The following is a 12,714-nucleotide window of genomic DNA, read 5'->3' on the forward strand; positions in this document are numbered from 1 at the left end:
ATTTTAGTTAAATTACTGAAATCTGAGGATGTTTCCTCATGCCTAAAGTGGGAATACTTCCCTTAACTCCCTACCACCTATCTGGTCTCCCGACTTGACTGTGAAAAGGCAAAATAAATTAAATAATCCATGTTATTTTTTAAAATTGCAAGATGCTATGCAAATACAAAATATTTCTAGAGCAAATATTTAATTTGGTTGGAACCATTTGAGATCACTGTAAAAATATGTCAGAGATGTAACTAAGCCCTCATTCCTTTCAGTTGGGATTAAGAACAACAATAACAACAAAACCAATCACAGAATGTGAAACTTCTCAGAGAACTTTGCAAAACTCAAGTAAATGAACTGCAAACTTGGAAGGCTCTTAGGAATTATCTATTCCCGTTTTTATAAGAAAAGATTCTGAGACTCAAAGATATTATGAGCCTGGCAAAAGGTTACTATATTGGAACATGTATAAGATCTGGGCCTCTGGACTCCCTGTCTAGTTCTCTTTATAATAAACCAACCAAAATCTAGATTTGATGTCCATTAGTTCATGTATGAACAAAATACAATATAAAATAACTTTTACATTTTGGGTTTTGAAGCTTCTGAAATCTTCTCTGATGCCACATTCTAAAGCCAATCATCCATAAATTATTCACAAAACTCTATGAAGAATGGATGATATATTGATATAAGGTCCCAAGAACGCCTCCTCAGAGAGCATAAAGTTTGGGACTAATTTTCCTTCCTAAGAAAATAGTGGTCACATCTTATAGTGCTATTGGGAGGGTCTTGGAAACAGTATGTTTTCAAGTGACAACTGCCTGTTGCCATGGTCCTCAATCCCTACCCACTGTCCAGCCTATTCACCACCATCTTACAGGCTAAACTGGTTTCCAAATTAGAAGGAGTCCAGTGATGAGTCCAGGCTTGGTGACTTCCACAATAGAAACTTCCCAAAGAAGGAGTCAGTTCAGCTTGTAGAAGGAGCTAGAAAGCTGAAGTTGAACAGCTGTCCTTGGATAAACTTTTCTGCCTTCTGGGAACTATCTGTGCTCTGAGACCTCATGGAAACCAAAATGATATTTGGCCATAGAAAAAGCAGACTGCAGGTAGCAGGATTCAATCATTTCTTTCACCCAAGCTCTAGATATTGTGCTAGGTACCAAGACTAGCACATGGAACAAGACAAAGTTTAGCGGATTTTGGTTCCTGATTTTCCACTAAGTATTGAGAGCCCATATGACTCTTAGCTTTAATTTCCACAACTAGAGAATAATAACTGCAATCCCCATTTCAGAATACATTTGGAGATCAAATAGGATCCTTGGTGTACCTGTTCTCTGAAATGCATGAAAATTTACAAAATAGTATGTAAAAGCCTTACTATCTATGTTCTGCACAATGTAGTTTCAAAAATTCTTTCCAGATGTATCTACTCTGGCGTCTACACAGAGAGCCCCTCCTCAGCCAAACCCACTGTCATTCTCCCCCATCAAACCATACATTTTCTTACCTCTTATCTATTTTTGCTTCTGCTGTATTCTATCTTAAAGTGCCCTTACTTTTATGTCTGCTGCTAATTTTCAGAGGTTGAAAACTCAGTTCCCATGGGAGCTAGGCAGTTAACATAAAATCAGTGAAGATCACCTGATATAAAAGAATAGGGAATTATAGGGATGGTGGTGAAAGAAAATGCACATTGTCTGTAGTTGCTGCTCACTACCTGTAAATCCCCCCCAGGTGAAAATCAGGCTCAGTAGGACTGTGTACATTAGTACAGTTAATGGTGTCCTACGTGTCTCTGAGACTCTATTAATTTTTATTCTTTCATATTTTTTTCCTTTCTGTTCCTCAGGCTGACAATCTCAGCTGACCTGTCTTCAACTTTGTAGATCCTTTCTTTGACCATTTCAAATCTGCTGCTAGTCTCCTGTCATGAAATTTTAATTTATTTATTACACTTTCCAACTTCAGCATTTTTATTTGGTTCTTTTATAGATTTCAAATCATACCTAATATGTTCTCTGACAATAGTAGAATTAAATTAAAACTCAATAACAGAAAGAAATCGGGAAATACAAAAATATGTAGAAATTAAACAGCACATTCTTGTTGTTGAACCAATGGTTCTAAAAATAAATAAAAGATGGTATTATAAAATACTTGAACAAATGAATAAATTGAATTTCATTAAATAAATGAAAAATTAAAACACCAGATACCAAAAATTATGCAATGGAGCCAGAACAATGATTATTGGAAAATCTAAATTTCTGAGCACCTATACTGAAAAAGAAGAAACAAAGGAAAAGGAAGCAGAAAAAAACATTTCAAATAAGTATTCAGTTTTACATCTTAACAAACTAGAAAAAGTGCAGACTAAACCCTAAACAAGAGGGAAGGGAAGAAGAAAGATTAGATTGGAAATAAATAATACAGAGAACAGAAAACCAATAAAGAAAATCAACAAAATGAAAAACTGGTTCTTTGAAAAGATCAATAAAATTGGAAAACCTTTATCAAGATTGAATAGAAAGAAAAGAGAGAAGATCCTAACTACTAATATCAACTAATATCAGAAATTAAAGGATGCACCACACTGATCTTATATAAATACATTCATTAAAAAAGAATATAAACAAATTGTGACAATCAATTAGATAACCTAAACAGAAGGGATACATTACTGAAAAAATACGGCCTACAAAAATGGACTCAAGAATAAATATGAAATATAAATAACTATAGAAAGTAAAGAAATTGAGTTATGAATCAAAAAACTTCCCTCAAAGAAAAGTTTATGACCTTATGACTTTATGAATGTATTCTGCAAAATGTTTAATAAAGAATTAATAGCAATTCTTTACAAACTCTTAAAAAGACTAGAAGAACAGGGACACTTTTTACTCACTATGAGACTAATATTACACTGATACCAAAAGCAAATAAAGACACCATAGCAAACAAAACAAAACAAAACAAAACTATTAATCAATATTCATTATAAATACAAATGCAAAAATCCTTAACAAAATACTAGCAAACTAAGCCCACCAACATGTAAACAGAATTGTGTACTATGACAAAATAGGATTTACACCAGGAATGCAAAGTTGTTTTAACATATGTAAATCAATGTAACATACCATATTAATAAAATAAAGGAAAAAACCATAATCAATTTAATAGACATAGCAAAATCATTTGACAAAACAAAACAAAACAAAAAAATTCAACAAAAGGGGAGCCTAATGGCTCGGTTGGTTAAGCATTCAACTCTTGATTTCAGCTCAGGTTATGATCCCAGTGTCATGGGATTGAGCCCTGCATTGGGTTCTGAATTAACTATGGATTCTGTTTAAGATTCCCTCTCTCTTCTTCTGTCCCTCCCCTGTTCTCATTCTTTCTCTCACAAAAGAAAGGAAGGAAGGAAGGAAGGAAGGAAGGAAGGAAGGAAGGAAGGAAGGAAGGAAGGGGGGGGAGAGAGAGAGAGAGAGAGAGAGATAAAGAAAGAAGAAAGAAAGAAAGAAAGAAAGAAAGAAAGAAAGAAAGAAAGAAAGAAAGAAAGAAAGAAAGAGAAGAAAAGAAAAGAAGAAAAAAATTTGGGGCACCTGGATGGCTCAGTTGGTTAAGCAGCCAACTTTGGCTCAGGTCATGATCTCACAACTTGTGGATTTGAGCCCCACATTGGGCTCTGTGCTTACAGCTCAGAGCCTGGACCCTGCTTCAGATTCTGTGTCTCACTCTCTCTCTGCCCCTCCCCTGCTCGCTCACTCTCTCTCTCTCTCTCTCTCTCTCTCTCCCCTTCAAAAATAAATAAACATTAAAAAATTAAAATAAAAAAAGATTCTATCTTACTCTCCCTTTCCCCACCCCACTTATATGTACATGCACCCTCTCTCTATCAAAATAAAATAAAATAAAAAGCACTCAAGCTAGGAAAACAAAAGACCTTTGGTATCTCATTCTTATAAAGGGAATCTATTAAAAACCTGCAGCTAGCATCATTCTTAATACTGAAAGACTGAATGCTCTCTCCCTGAGTTAATAAACAAGAAAAGATTGTCCATTCTTGCTACTTTAAAAAAAATTTTTTTTTTAATTTATTTCTAGGAGAGAGAGAGAGACAGCGTGAGCAGGGGAGGGTCAGAGAGAGAGGGAGTCACAGACTCTGAAACAGGCTCCAGGCTGAGCTGGCAGTCAGCACAGAGCCCGACGCGGGGCTCGAACCCACGAACCGCGAGATCATGACCTAAGTGAAAGTCGGATGCTTAACCGACTAAGCCACCCAGGCACCCCATTCTTGCTACTTTTATTTAGAATTGTACAGGAGGCTTAAGCCAGAGCTATTAGGGTAGATGTTAAGAAAACATATATCTAGGGGCTCCTGGGTGGCTCAGTCAGTTAAGCATCCGAGTCTTGATTTCAACTCAGGTCATGGCCTCATGGTTCATGGTTCAAGCCCTGCATTGAGCTCTATGCTGACAGTGTGTAGCCTGCAAGATTTCATTCTTTTTGATCTCCAGGTAATATTCCACTGTGTATATATATACACCACTTCTTCTTTATCCATTCATCAGTGGGTGGATATTTGGGTTCTTTCCACTAGCTACTGTTGATAGTGCTGCTATAAACATTGAGGTGCCTGTGCCCCTTCAAACTGGCACTCATATCCTTTGGATAAATACCTAGTAATGCAATTTCGGGGTTGTAGGGTAGTCCTATGTTTAATTTTTTGAGGAACCTCCATACTATTTTCCAGAGTGGCTGCACCAATTTGCATTTGGACCAGCAGTGCAAAAGGATTCCCATTTCTCCATATCCCCACCAACATCTGTTGTTGCCTGACTTGTTAATTTTAGCCTTACTGACAGGTGTGAGGTGGTATCTCATTATAGTTTTGATTTCTATTTCCCTGATGATGAGTGGTGTTGGGCATATTTTCATATGTCTATTAGCTATCTATATGTCTTCTTTGGAAAAGTGTCTCTTCATGTCTTTTGCCCATTTCCTCACTGGACTATTTGTTTTTTGGGTATTGAGTTTGATGGGTTCTTTATAGATTTTGGATACTAGCCCTTTATCTGATGTTACTTGCAAATATCTTCTTCCATCCTATCAGTTGCTTTTTAGTTTTTCTGAATGTTTCCTTTGCTGTGCAGTTTTTATCTTGATGAGGTTCCAATAGTGCATTTTTGGTATTGTTACCCTTGTGTTCAGAGGCATATCAAGTAAGAAGTTGCTGCGGCCAGGGTCAAAGAGGTTGCTGTCTGTTCTCTCCCATAGGATTTTGATGGCTTCCTGTCTTATATTTAGGTCTTTCATCCATTTTGAGTTTATCCCTGTATATGGTGTAAGGAAGTGGTCCAGGTTCATTCTTCTGCATGTCCCTGTCCAGTTTTCCCAGCACCATTTGTTGAAGAGACTGTCTTTTTTAATTTATATATTTGGGTGCTTCCATGTTGAGGGTGTAAATGTTTATAATTGTTAGGTCTTCTTGGTGGATAGGCCTGTTAATTATGATATAATGCCCTTCTTCATCTCTTGTTACAATATCTATTTTAAAATCAGTTTGTCTGACATAAGTATGGCTATTCCAGTTTTCTTTTGATGACCATTAGCATGATAAATGTTTCTCCATCCCCTTAGTTTCAATCTTCAGGTGTTTTGTAAGCAGCATATAGATGGGTCTTGTTTTCTTATCCATTCTGATATGCTAGGTCTTTTGGTTGGAGCATTTATTCCTTTGACATTTAGAGTGAGTACTGAAAGACATGAATTTAGTGTCATTGTGTTGCCTGTACAGTTGGTGTTTCTGGTGATATTTTCTAGTCCTTTATAGTCTTTGTTGCTTTGGGTATTTTTTGTTTTGTCTTTTCTCCACTCAAAGATTCCCCTTAAAATTTCTTGAAGGGCTGGTTTAGTGGTCATGAACTCTGTTAGTTTAGTTTAATTTAAAAAATTTTTTTAATGTTTATTTATTTTTGAGAGATAAAGAGAGTGAGAGGAGGGGAGGGGCAGAGAGAGAGGAAACCACAGAATCTGAAGCAGGCTCCAGGCTCTGATCTGTCTGCACAGAGCCTGGCATGGGGCTTAAACCCACAGAATTGAGAAATCATGACCTGAACTGAAGTTGGATGCTTAACTGACTGAGCCACCCAGATTCCCCTGAACTCCTTTAGTTTTTGTTTCTCTGGGAAATTCTTTACCTCTCCTTCTATTTTTGAATGATAGCTTTGCTGGATAAAGAATGCTTGGCTGGGGCACCTGGGTGGCTCAGTCAGTTAAGCGTCCGACTTCGGCTCAGGTCATGATCACACGGTTCGTGGGTTTGAGCCCCGCATCAGGCTCTGTGCTAACAGCTAGCTCAGAGCCTGGAGCCTACTTCAGATTCTGTGTCTTCCTCTCTCTCTGCCTCTCCCCTGCTCACGCTGTCTCTCTCTCTCTCAGAAATAAATAAAACATTTAAAAAAAAAAGAATGCTTGGCTGCATATTTTTCTGATTCAGCCTGTTGAATATACCCTACCATTCCTTTCTGGCCTGCCAATTTTCTGTGGATAGGTCTACTGAGAACCTGATCTGTCTTCCCTTATAGGTTAAGGATATTTTTCCCTTGCTGCTTTCATAATTCTTTCCTTCTCTGTGTATTTTGTGAATTTGTGAATTTGTGAATTGGGCTAACAGTGGTTTGTGTTGAATCTAATGGGTGATCTCTGTGCTTCCTGGATTTTGATGTCTGTGTCCTTCCCCACATTAGGAACATTTCCTACAAAATTTGCTCACATAAACCTTCTTCCTCTTTTTCTCTTTCTTCATTTTCTAGGACTCCAATGATTCTGGTGTTATTCCTTTCTAATAAGTCACTAAGTTCTATAAGTCTTGTATCGTGCTCTTTTGTCTTTGGTTCCCTCTTTTTTTTTTTTCTGCTTCGTTATTCCCCATCATTTTATCTTCTATATCACTGATTTGCTACTCTGCTTCATCCATTTATGCTGCTGTGGCATTCATTCAAGATTGTATCTTGGTTATAGCATTTTTAATTTCTTTTTTTTTTTTTTTGGTCTTTTTTAACGTTTTTATTTATTATTGAGAGACAGAGAGAGACAGAGAATAAGTATGGGAGGGGCAGAGAGAGTGAGAGACACAGAATCTGAAGGGGGCTCCAGATTCTGAGCTGTCAGCACAGAGCTCAATGTGGGGCTTGAACTCACAAACCACAAGATCATGACCTGAGCTGAAGTCAGATGCTTAAACAACTGAGCCACCCAGGTGTCCTGGTTTCTAGCATTTTTTATTTCAACTTGACTACATCTTACTTCTTTTCCTCTGCAGCAAGGGATTCTATGCTTTTTTAACCCCAGCTAGCATTCTTATTATTGTGGTTCTAAATCATAGTTCAGACACATTGCTTATATCTGTGTTGATTATGTCCCTGGCTGTCATTTCTTAACCTTCTTTCTTTTGCAGTGAATTCCTTTATTTTGTCATTTTGAAGGAAGAAAAAATTAATAAAATAAAAATTTAAAACAAAACAAAAAATGAAGTAAAGGAAGCTAGATCCTTGGTGTGTGTTGGTCTGCTTATTGAAAGAAGCTTGATAGAATAGAGAAAAAAGGAAAAGAGAAAAAAGTAAGAAAAAATTTAAAAATTTAAAAATTATATAAATCAATGGAGTGAAATGAAGAAAATGAAACAGAATAAATTTTTTTAACTAAAGTAAAAAGAAATAAAAATAAATTTTTCTCTTTCTGCCAAATTCAGTGGCTCAAGTTAGGCAGATTGCTGTGCTAATCCTCAGATAAATTCCATAGGTGTTCAAAATGGTTTGGTGCTGATCTAGCTGTGTTTCAAGGATGAGACAAGCTCAGGGTCTCCATGCTACTCTACCATCTTAAACAGTTATCCTTACTTCTTGATTCTAAACATATTATGAAGCTACAGCAGATGAAACAGTCCAATATAGGCAGAAAAATAGACATTAACTAATGGAATACAATTTAGAGTCCAGAAACAAACCCTTATATATATGGTCCATTGATTTTTGACAAGAGTGTAAAGACAATCCAAAGAGGAAAGAATGGTCCTTTCAACAATGGTGGAGGAAAAGCTGCATATCCACACACAAAGGAATAAAGCTGAAATCCTACCTCACTCCATGTACAAAAGTTCACTTAAAGTAGATAATGGGCCACTAGAATGAAAACCAAAAAAAAAAAAAAAAACCCAAAAACTTTTAGAATAAACATAAGAGTAAATGTTTGTTACAATGGATTAGGTAATGGTCTCTTGGATATAACACCAAAAGCACAGTAACCAAAAGAATAAAATATATACATATACATATGCATATATATGTATATATGTAAAAAATATTTAATTTTGATCACATCAAATGTGTGTGTGTGTGTGTGTGTGTATAGCACAGTAACCAAAATAAAAAAATATGCATATACATAAATGTATATATATATGTAAAAAACATTTAATTTTGATCAAGTCAAATGTGTGTGTGTTTTGTACTTCAAAAAACATCATCAAGAAAGTGAAGAGACAACTCAAAGAATAGGAGAAAATACTTGCAAATTATATATGTGATAAGGTATTTATATCTAGAATGTATAAAGAATTCATATCAGTCAACAATAAAAAATACAAAAAAAAATAGGTGCTTATTAACACAATGGTACCATTTAAGATCTAAGGCTGAGAGAAGAATTTGGTCTAGCAAATGCAATTTACCAATAGAAATTTAGTGTCAGGAAATCCTAATGAATTCCAGTTTGATTTTGGATTGTTAATACTTAAAATAGCATGGAAAATGTTTTATACACATTGAATAAATAAGCTTGCTAAGGAACTCTAGAAATGATAGATTGCCTGCCTTTAAACTATCAATTACTTATTAAATTTCTGTTTGAGATTTAAGCAGAAACTATTTTATCTTCCAAATTATGTTACTATCATAATATCTGCCTATAATGTTAAATATTGGCTTTAGAATAAAATGAGTTTTATTGCCTTATTGACAAACAAACAAACAAAAATTAGCAAAGGCTCCTAACAGACATATACCCAAAGAATATATACAAATGCAGAATTAGCATTTGGAAACATGTTTAACATCATTAGTTAGTAAGAAAATTAAATCAAAACCACAGAAAGATGTCACTTCACACTCATTAAGATGCCTATGATCAGATAGGCACTACAAATGTTGGTGAGGATGTAAAGAGTTTGGAATCCTAATATACTGTTGCTGAAAATATAAAATGGTGTAGCTTTTTTGGAAGACAATTTGGCAATTCCTCAAAAAATTAAACAAAGAGTTACTATATGACCTGGTACTTGTACTCCTAGCTGGATACCTAAGGGAAGTAAAAACATATTCACATGTAAAGATATGTATAGTAATGTTCACCACAGCCTTATTCATAACAGTCCCAAAGTGGAAATAACCCATATGCCCATCAGCTGATGAATGTATAAATAACATATGTAATAAATGGAATATTATCTGGCTAAAAAAGAGGTGAAATACCTGCCCATGCTATAACAATGATGAACCTCGAAACATTATGCTAAGTGAAAGAAGTCAGACAAAAGAGGCCACATATTGCATGATTCTGTTTGTATGAAATGTCCAGGATAGAAAAATCCATAGAGCTAGAAAGTATATTTCCATTTGTCAAGAATTGGTAGGAAGGGACGTGGGGAGAAACTGCTAAAATGTACAGAGCTCTTCTCTGGATGATAAAAGTTTTTGAAATTAGTTAGTGGTGACTGTTGTACATTTCATGAATACATGAGAAAACGCTTAATTGTACCTATTAAAGGGGTAAATTTTATAATATATGAGTTATTTCTTTTTAAAGCTGATATTTTTTCAATGTTATTCATAATAATCACAAAGCCCAATACAGTATTTTTGGCCCATCAAAAAATTTTTGGATAAAATCTATGGAAGGTGGAGTGAGTTAAATGCCTGGGAGTGAGAGCATCTAAGGAGGGTCAGGTTTAGTTGTTTAAAATACAAGTATCTATTCCTAGTCCCTCCAGAGTGGATAATGGAGAATCACTGATAATTAAAATAATCCCAAGGAGAGCTTAATACTTCAAGAAAAGTGACAAGAACCTCTTCTGGTCTTTTACTTCCTTATCAAGACCTAACTAAATGTTTAGGTTATATCATTAGCTCTAAGTCACTAACAGCAAGAAATAAAAAGACAGAAGATCTCACTTGTGGGGATGAGCACTGGGTGTTATATGGAAACCAATTTGACAATAAACTATTTGTAAAAAAAAAAAGAAGAAGAAGATCTGACATGACCTCCTATCACACCATTAAAGAAAGAGCACAACGTTGGGGAGTCATTGTATGCAGTTGTCTTTCTTAGGAGTTATTCTCCAGGGATAGTCAGAGCCTCATGCATTATCAATTGATGCCACTGATGTACTAGTATGTTTCCCCCAAAACCACCGCTTATGATGAATCTGACTTTCTAAAAATGATCAAGGAACACTTGCAAGTAGGAAGATCTTAGAGGAAGATGGACATCCAAGGAGTAGAGAGATAGGCTGAAGATACTAACTTTAACCCTGAATCATTCGTGCTGCAACTGTACCCAACATGTATCAGCCAGACTCTCACAAAAATATGTCTTGAATGAATGAAAATATTGAATGAATTAAGTGCTTATTCAAACAATCCATGAAAAGCCTAACAACCATGAGTCCTTCATATGGAGAAGTAATACACTGCAAATTCCGTTTTGGAAGGGATTTTAGAAATTATCAGATTCAATTTCCCAGTTGTGTTTGAATATCACTTTATCTCCTTTAAGCATTAACCCTACTTATATTTGAATGTATTTCCCTCATGTTGAATTTATGAAGTGTCAGGATGGTTCATCTTTGAAGATTTGACTACTCATTCTGCATTTAATGAGCTAATGTGCATTGTGGGCCACCTTCAAAATACCAGGCATTAAGGGTAAAGCAGTAAATAAACAAAAGAATAAGACAAAACCTCTGCTTTTATGTAGTTTACATTCTTTTTTTTACAGATAGTTTATTGTCAAGTTGGTTTCCATATAACACCCGGTGTGTAATCTGTATGTAGTTTACATTCTAATGAGGTAAGGAGAAGAGAGAAATAAGTGAATAAAATATATTTTGGTTGATGATAAAAAGCTATAGAAAAAATAGAATAAAAGAAATAGAGAATTCTGGAGGTGACTGCTATTTTATATGCAGTGGTCAGGTAGGACTCTGATAAGGAAATATTTGAGCAAAGAGAGTCTAAATATTTAGACTAAACCTAGTTCTGCTGCTAATTTGTGATGTGGCTTTTAGCAAATCACTGCCCCTTTCCACGGTTCGATTTCCCTACATATAAATGATGGAATTCTAGGTTCCCTTCTAGCTCAATATACTATCATGCAAAGGAAATGGCCATTACTCAAGGACAAGTGAAATATGAGTAAATACAATGTAGCTATATAAGGCATTGATGGAACTGCTGATCAGTTTCCTGGTCTGTAATAAAATCTTCTCCTCCATTCAAAGTCAGTGTAACTCAAGGTCAGAGTTTCTCTTCCCTCTATTTCCTTCTCACCTACAACATTTCTCCCCACAGCTTGTATTCAACAGATGCTTCTGCTGTGGTGAAATTTTTTTTTTTTTTTTTTCAGAAAGGATTCAAATTCAGGAACTGGGAGCAATCACAGTGTGTGGCTAAATTCCTTCAGGATGACTGTGGTATAATCTAGTGTTTTTCAAATTTGGCTTCATATTAGAGTCATCTGAGAAGCTTTTAAAAATACCTGTGTCTGGGGTGCCTGGGTGGCTTAGTCGGTTAAGCGTCCGACTTTCGCTTAGGTCATGATCTCGCGGTTCATGGGTTCCAGCCCCGCGTCGGGCTCTGTGCTGACTGCCAGCTCAGAGCCTGGAGCCTGTTTCAGTCTGTGACTCCCTCTCTCTCTGACCCTCCCCTGCTCACGCTNCCAGCCCCGCGTCGGGCTCTGTGCTGACTGCCAGCTCAGAGCCTGGAGCCTGTTTCAGTCTGTGACTCCCTCTCTCTCTGACCCTCCCCTGCTCACGCTCTCTCTCTCTCTCTCCTAGAAATAAATAAAACATTAAACAAAATTAAAAAAAAAACACCTGTGTCCACGCTGCCCCCAAGAAGAATTAATCAGAATCTCCCAAAGTTTATTTAATATCCCTCAGGTGATTACAATGGACAGCTATGATTGAGAACTTTGGTTTAGGGAAAAGAGCTTGGTTTTGACAGTGCATACATCTGGGCTTTTCATCTGAGTTTGACACCTACTGGATGTGTCCCCTCTGCAAATGTCTTAATTTGACTGTCATTCCCCTTATTTGTAGAACTGAAAAAATAGTTACCATCACATACATGCCTGAATCAGTAGGCAATCCATAATTGATATGTTTTCACTAAGATTTATTTTAACTTCTTATCTATTAAAGTCCCAGTTTTACATAATTTCATACTAGCTCTATTCAGATAAATGTGTAAGCCATGTTCTTAGAAGCTGACAATCTTTACACAAAGCCCTAAAACAGAAAATACTTAGAAAGGATAGAAGGGCAATATAAATACACACCACTGGCAAGAGAGAGTGAGTGAGTGCGAGTGAGCAGGAGAGATGTACAGAGAGGGGGAGAGAGTGAATACCAAGCAGGCTCCATGCTGCTGAGCA

This window comes from Hyaena hyaena, unplaced genomic scaffold (assembly GCF_003009895.1).
Source record: "Hyaena hyaena isolate Hyena2069 unplaced genomic scaffold, ASM300989v1 scaffold_62, whole genome shotgun sequence".
In the NCBI taxonomy this organism is placed as follows: domain Eukaryota; kingdom Metazoa; phylum Chordata; class Mammalia; order Carnivora; family Hyaenidae; genus Hyaena; species Hyaena hyaena.